General features: G+C 34.9%; 1 long non-coding RNA gene across 1 annotated transcript; it reads left to right on the top strand.

Moving 5' to 3' along the window:
* Nucleotides 1–3,868: 3,868 nt before the first annotated feature.
* Nucleotides 3,869–4,884, top strand: LOC105976928 (uncharacterized). The gene is made up of 2 exons (XR_001174520.2): nucleotides 3,869–4,550; nucleotides 4,645–4,884. It is a non-coding gene; the product is annotated as an uncharacterized LOC105976928 (long non-coding RNA).
* The last annotated feature ends 1,534 nt before the right edge of the window (nucleotides 4,885–6,418 follow it).

Raw genomic sequence — 6,418 nt, 5'->3', positions numbered from 1 at the left:
TCAAAATTTGTGTACAATTCCGGTATCTCGGGACCTCTGACCGGTTCGTTGCTCGAATCACCAACGTCTACAGTCGAGGGAAGAGCCGGCATCGGATTCGTTGAGGAAGAACCCTCTCCAGACTTCTTCTTGGGCGTGGTCTTTTTCTTGGTCGTGATTGCCTTGCCCTTGCCTTAATCGGATAATTCCTTCCTCTTCTTACGGTTCGAGACAGTCGGAGGTATACGAGGTTCACGTGGTTCTTCCACTGCAAAATAACACACAAATAAAAATAAATATACATAATATAAACACAAGCAAATAAAAATAGGAAAGAAAAAAAATTAATAAAAAAAAAAAAAAAAAAAAAAATTACACAAGAGTAATTTCGACAGTTAGCTGTCGAAATATGCTAGAGATTTCGACAGTTAGCTGTCGAATTTTCTACACAATTTCGACAGCTAACTGTCGAATTCGCTAGCATATTTCGACAGCTAACTGTCGAAATTACTCTGTCGAATTACCATTCATTCACAATAATCGACAACTACATGTCGATTTTTGTAGAATTTTCGACATCAATCTGTCGAAAATGCTTCAAAAATCGACATGTACAGGTCGATTATTTTGAATGAAGAACCGACCCACGAATCTCAAATCAATGCTCAAATCGACTGAAATTAGATGCACCCATTACTAATTAACGATCATTTCTACCTAAAACAATCAAATCCTAGTTACCCATATCAAACAATTCGAAAATATTAAAGAAAAAAAATTCGAAAAAAAATATTACTTGTACAAAAGCGGCGGCGGCGTACGGTGGCGTTCAGCGGGTTGATAACAATGCACGAAGAAGCGGCGTCGGCGTACAGTGGCGTTCGGCGGCGTTCGGCGGCGGCGGCGTCGGCGGCGTCGGCGGTGAGGGTTGGAGAGGAGAAGAAATGGTGGAGGTTTTTTTTTTTTACAACAAAAGGTTTTTTTTCTTTTTTTTTTGATTTGGTTTTTGAATAGGTAATTTCTAAAAAAATTTGATATAATTGATATTTTGAATGAAGGGTGTTTTGGTACTTTTCTTTTTATTTTGGTATTAAAGTAAGAAAAAACTGATAAATATGTACTCAATTTTGGTTTTAAACTTGGTAGTATTCAAGTAAGCAAAAGTTGGGATTTAAAATAGTTGCCCCCTTTATAAATAAATGATTTATCAAGAATTAAAATCCCAATGAAGGGTGTTTGACATATAACCCCATGTAACAAAGGGAGATAAGTGAAAGTTTGAATAGTACATCAAAAGTAAGCTATCGATGAACATGTATTATTATTACAGGGGACATATATCAAATTCACCCTAACATTTGTATTGAATTTGAATCAAGTAAACTATATGTTTCTCAAAAGAAGTTGAACTTCGTCATCATCTCTGCTTTCAGATGTAGATTTGTCTAGAAACCCCTTCCATCGACAGCAGAAGATCTTGGTTTATGTCCTAATAAAAATGAATCCCAGGGAAACCAGCTTTAAAGCATGAACTCTCCATCCTCTTCTTTCCACAAGCAGCAATGCATATTATTACCAAGAACGAGGTTCTGCCATGGTTCCTCAATAGCAATATTTTCCATCACATCAATCTATCTCACCCTCATTAGTCATTCCCACATAAGCTAAGAACGATGGTACAAAGGCCAGTACAAAACAAGAATCAACACATTCCTCAATCAGCGACTGAAATGTATACATCATCAGCCTGGCAAATACGAAGATGCTTTCATATCTCTTCAGGAATGTAGGCAAGTTTTATCCATCTATCCCACAGAGTGCAGCAAGCAAGAGCACCTCAAAAATTGGTCCAATTCTCTCTTGAACCATTTTATCAAGAAACCGACAAAACTTGCTCCTTCAGCATTTCAAGTACCTGATATTTGATGAGAATTTGTCACTAATGATTTTGTAATCACTAATCAGTTCATCGAATGCTTTACAGTAGTACAAAAAAAAAAAAAATAGCTATACGCCTCAAAGAAAAAGGAAAGAATAATATTAAACTGAAAAATTAAAATACCAAAATTATCATTTTCAAGTGATTTTGAAAAAGTTGAGGGTAAAGGAAAAGGCAAACCTGGAAATGAATGCTCGTTTCTCTGCGAAGCCAGGGAAAAAAATTCACCAAGGCATAAGCAACAACTAAAAAACAGGTTTCAATACTTGAAGGAATCAAGAAAAAGGCCAGCCTTCCAATAATTGAAAATGATGATAAAGTCGCGTATGTTGTCGACTAAAGGAAGAGAAGCCTTGTACAAAAGAGCCCCGATTCCCTCAACCACAGCAACTGTCAAACCAGCAGACAGTACATCCCAATCACCAGTTTGCCCTATTACAGTGGCAAAAGCAGTTGCACAATAGAATCCAACCAAGAAAGAGAATAATTTGACAGGCAAATTTTTTTGCAACTTCTTTAATCTAGCAACAATTTTGAACTGAATATCTTGGAGAGTCCTAATAAGCCTCGTTGCCCCACTCGTTCCCCCACTGGAGTCATCAGCTGCACTTCTAAGAGACCATCCCATCCTCCTACCAGTATACAATTTGCTATTAAGTTTTTAACCACACGTGTTGTTATTATGCATCGAAATAATAAATAGGAATAACTAATGAAGATGGGGCTGGTACTCACTTGGTAAAAGGCCGATAAACATCAGAAAAAGTCAAGTGAAATGTCATCAATTTGCCCAATGAAAGAGCAGTAAGTATCTTTATAATGTATCAAGAGTTTGAGACTTGTTAAATTGACAGCTGATGTCATCATATTTGCGAATGAACACCTTCAACGCCACATCAAAGAACCATTAAAGCCTATCTATATACGTAGTTTCATGTTTAAACATAAATAAATCTTAAGATGAACAATTTAGAAAAGATTCAAAGTCGTGAGTGAACATAAATATATAAAGCCTAGTTGGGAAATTCATTCTTTAGATCATAGAGAACATTCATTATTCTAATTTCCTAAAGTGATTAATCAATCACTGTGTACAAACGGGAAATGAAACTAGGCGGAGATACGACGGCGGAGGGTTGAGTAATAATCAAACGGACGGCAAGGCCAATATGTTCGCCTCTATTGCTTTCCTTTTTGGGGATTATATATAGTATAATATATTATTACACAGACTTATTATTATAAAGGATTGAAACTCAAATGACATGCCACCACATGTATTTTTCCGTTATTAAGTAATAAGAAGATAAATCTCACATCTCAAATTTGATTCCAGTTTTTTTTTAAATGCAATTAATTAGTTGTTATACAATGTTTGGTTTTGGGAAATTGAAAATTTGCGTTTGTTTTGAATTTCCAAACTCCTCTCAATTATACTTGCTCAAAATAAAATATTTGAACATTTAAGGCAGGGGTCGTCTAGTTGATGGAGCAAGAGAGTACAGTGTTCGAATCGAACCCTTACCACAGTTAGGTCATGCCGACTCAAGAGGCAGAGTCCCAGAGCAGTATGTATGTGTGCTCTAGTCTAGTTTGTTTTATCATGTCAATCATCTTCACGTAAAACATGAAATACAACTAGGGGTGGAAATCGGACGGATCGGATCGGATTTGGGTGTTTCGGAAAATTTCCGATTTTTTTCGGAATTCAAGAATTGATCCCGATTCCGATTTTTTCGGAAATTTTTCGGAATTTTCCCAAAACAAAAAAAAAAAAAACAAAACGGGAAAAATTGATCACCACACAGTAGCCAAATTGCAAAAAGAAACATCAAACAAGTAATCTTCACAAATACAAGTAATTAGGGTTTCTAAGTAATTTTGAATTTTGACTTTTGTATGTTTTAGAAAATTAAAAAATAATAATATGTCCAAATATATATATATATAGAGCTAATTGCATATAACCCCCTGTGTAATCTGGAATTGTTAAAAAACCCCTCATGTTAAAAATATTAGCATAGACCCCCCTATATTATTTTTAACAAAGCACACCGCCCCTTATTACAAAATTAGCAGTTGACCTATAGGAAATGACTAAATTAACCCTCATATTATAATAATTTATGTTTCAATTATAAATAAATAAAACTGCAAAATGAATATAATTAGAACAAATCAAAAAGAAAAAAAAAACATAATGAAAAAGAAGAAAACCCACGGCCATCATCTCCTCCCCCAACCCAAAATTCTTCCATCTGCATCACCACCACCTCCGCACCACCTGCCTTCCCTCCCCAAAAAAAAATATGCTTTATGTTTAATTTGATGGATTTTTCCAGATTTCTTTTGAATCAAGATTTTTGGTCGCTACCCTATTCGTCTCATCTCTTCGTCGGAGGTGGGTTTGGAGGCGGCATCATCCGGGCCGGATGAAGCATCCATGGCGAGGAACAGATTTGAGAAGAAGGAGACGGAGAAAGAAGATGAGGTTTTGAGAAATTATGAAAATTGCAATTTGGTCCTATGCAATTTGGAGAGAGGGCAGCGGCTGCGGCGTGGTTGAATCGGAGAGTCGGCCAATGATTCTTCGAGTTTGACATTCTTCTTCTTCTTCTTATTCTTCCTGAAGGTACGAATTAAGTTTTCACAAATTGGAAGAAAATGCTATGGAAATTGAAAGAAATTTCTTTGAAGGGTTTTTGTATATTTTTTTGTTTGGGCAGGGATGTGCCGAAAAATTTTGAGGAGCCGTTTTTCTTCCATTTTGTTTTCTTGGATTTGGAATAGAAATGAAATTCATGTTCAGATATGGGTTTGGTTGATGGTTTTTGCCGGAAAAAATCATGGTGAAAAAGTGGAGGACTAGTTGAAGAAGATGGCTTAATTGAAAATATAAAGGACTCAATTGAAAATCTTAAAAACTTCATTTTGGTACTTATAAAGTTTCTGGTTGCATTTTGGTATTTCGTGTCAAAAAACGAACCCCCACTCTCATCCATGGCGAGTGAAGTGCACGGTGAGCTCTTAAGGGCCTTATTGCCTTTGACTAATTTTTATAGGGGGGTATTTGCTAATTGTTTTAACACGAGGTCGTTTTCAGCAATTCGAGATTACACATGGGTGGTTTTTGCAAAAAAACCCTATATATATATATATATATATATATACTAGAGAGAGAGATTAATCGTTTGGGTTTTACCTCAGATCGCCGCTGTTGAATTTGTGGAAGTGAGGTATAGTCGTAGAAAAGCCTGAGGAGCGAGAGTGAAATGAAGGTTCTAGATAAAATTTGACCATGTATCAAGTGAAAGGTAGGTGGAGATCACTGGAATTTTATTTTTTATTTTTTATTTTTTATTTATAATGGCGCCGGATTCTATTCCCACCTACAGCCACGCGCTTTTATTGAGTTTGGACTTCACGTTGGCCGAGAAAATAGAAAAGTTGGAACCGAATTTATATTAAATTCATTATCTAATATTACTTTCAAAAATAGCTATTATAACATTTAATCAATAGTAATATATATATATATATATATATAATAAGGAAATAAGAGAATATGTTTTTTTTTCTCAAAGAATTCTAGTATAGAAATCTATTTATGTAAGTTTTATAGTGGTTGAAATTGTAGCAGAAATTCGAAATTCCAGATCCTGAAGTTTTCAATTGTTATTTCGGAATTCAAAATTTTCACTTTCTTATTATATTTTTTTTCGATTTCGGGATCAAAATTCGAATATGTTTTATATATATATATATATATATATATATATATATATATATATATATATATATATATATATACTAGTAATGAGCACCGCGCAAGGCGCGGTGCCAGCCCCATGCCGATTCCCGACTATTTGTGTTCGATTAAAAGATCGTTTTATGTCCGATAGTTAAAGATTGTGTGGCAGAAGGAATAATGTGGACAATTCTCAATGCGCTCTAAACACAACTTGCAGAAATTAAAGAAGATCGACATAAATTTTCTTCTGAAATAAATAGTTATTTAAACGAAAGATAAGGGAAGTTTCTCATGTATATGGGAGTGCATATACTAACCTAAGATACCCATGCAGGGTATAATATCATTTACAAGTTTGATGAACAAAAATTACACATTCTGGTGTGATGTGGACTTGCTCAACAACAGACCTACAATTCTTCAATCTATGATGTGCCTTTACGTGCACAGAGGCATTTGCAAAAACGATGAACACAAAGGTACGTCGATGAAAAAAAAGGCCTAATGTAATTCAACATGTAACATCCGATCTTGTAAGAAATCAAAAATCAACAACGTGATCATGCAAAACCCTTGCAAACCTCGAACCTTTAATGTCGTAAGAAAAAATACAAATAAAAAATTAAAAACCAAAGAACATGGAAAATCGAAAGATAAATGAGTGTTTGTTAACTTCGAGAATCACGAAGTGATAAGTAATTAGGACAGTATGAGAAGATCATGCAACCGATATTTAAGATTGAAAATTG

Source organism: Erythranthe guttata, chromosome 11 (genome assembly GCF_056151865.1).
Source record: "Erythranthe guttata isolate IM_541 chromosome 11, IM_541, whole genome shotgun sequence".
Lineage (NCBI taxonomy): Eukaryota > Viridiplantae > Streptophyta > Magnoliopsida > Lamiales > Phrymaceae > Erythranthe > Erythranthe guttata.
Note: the sequence above shows the minus strand (reverse complement) of the source record. Positions and strands in the feature narration are given on the sequence as shown.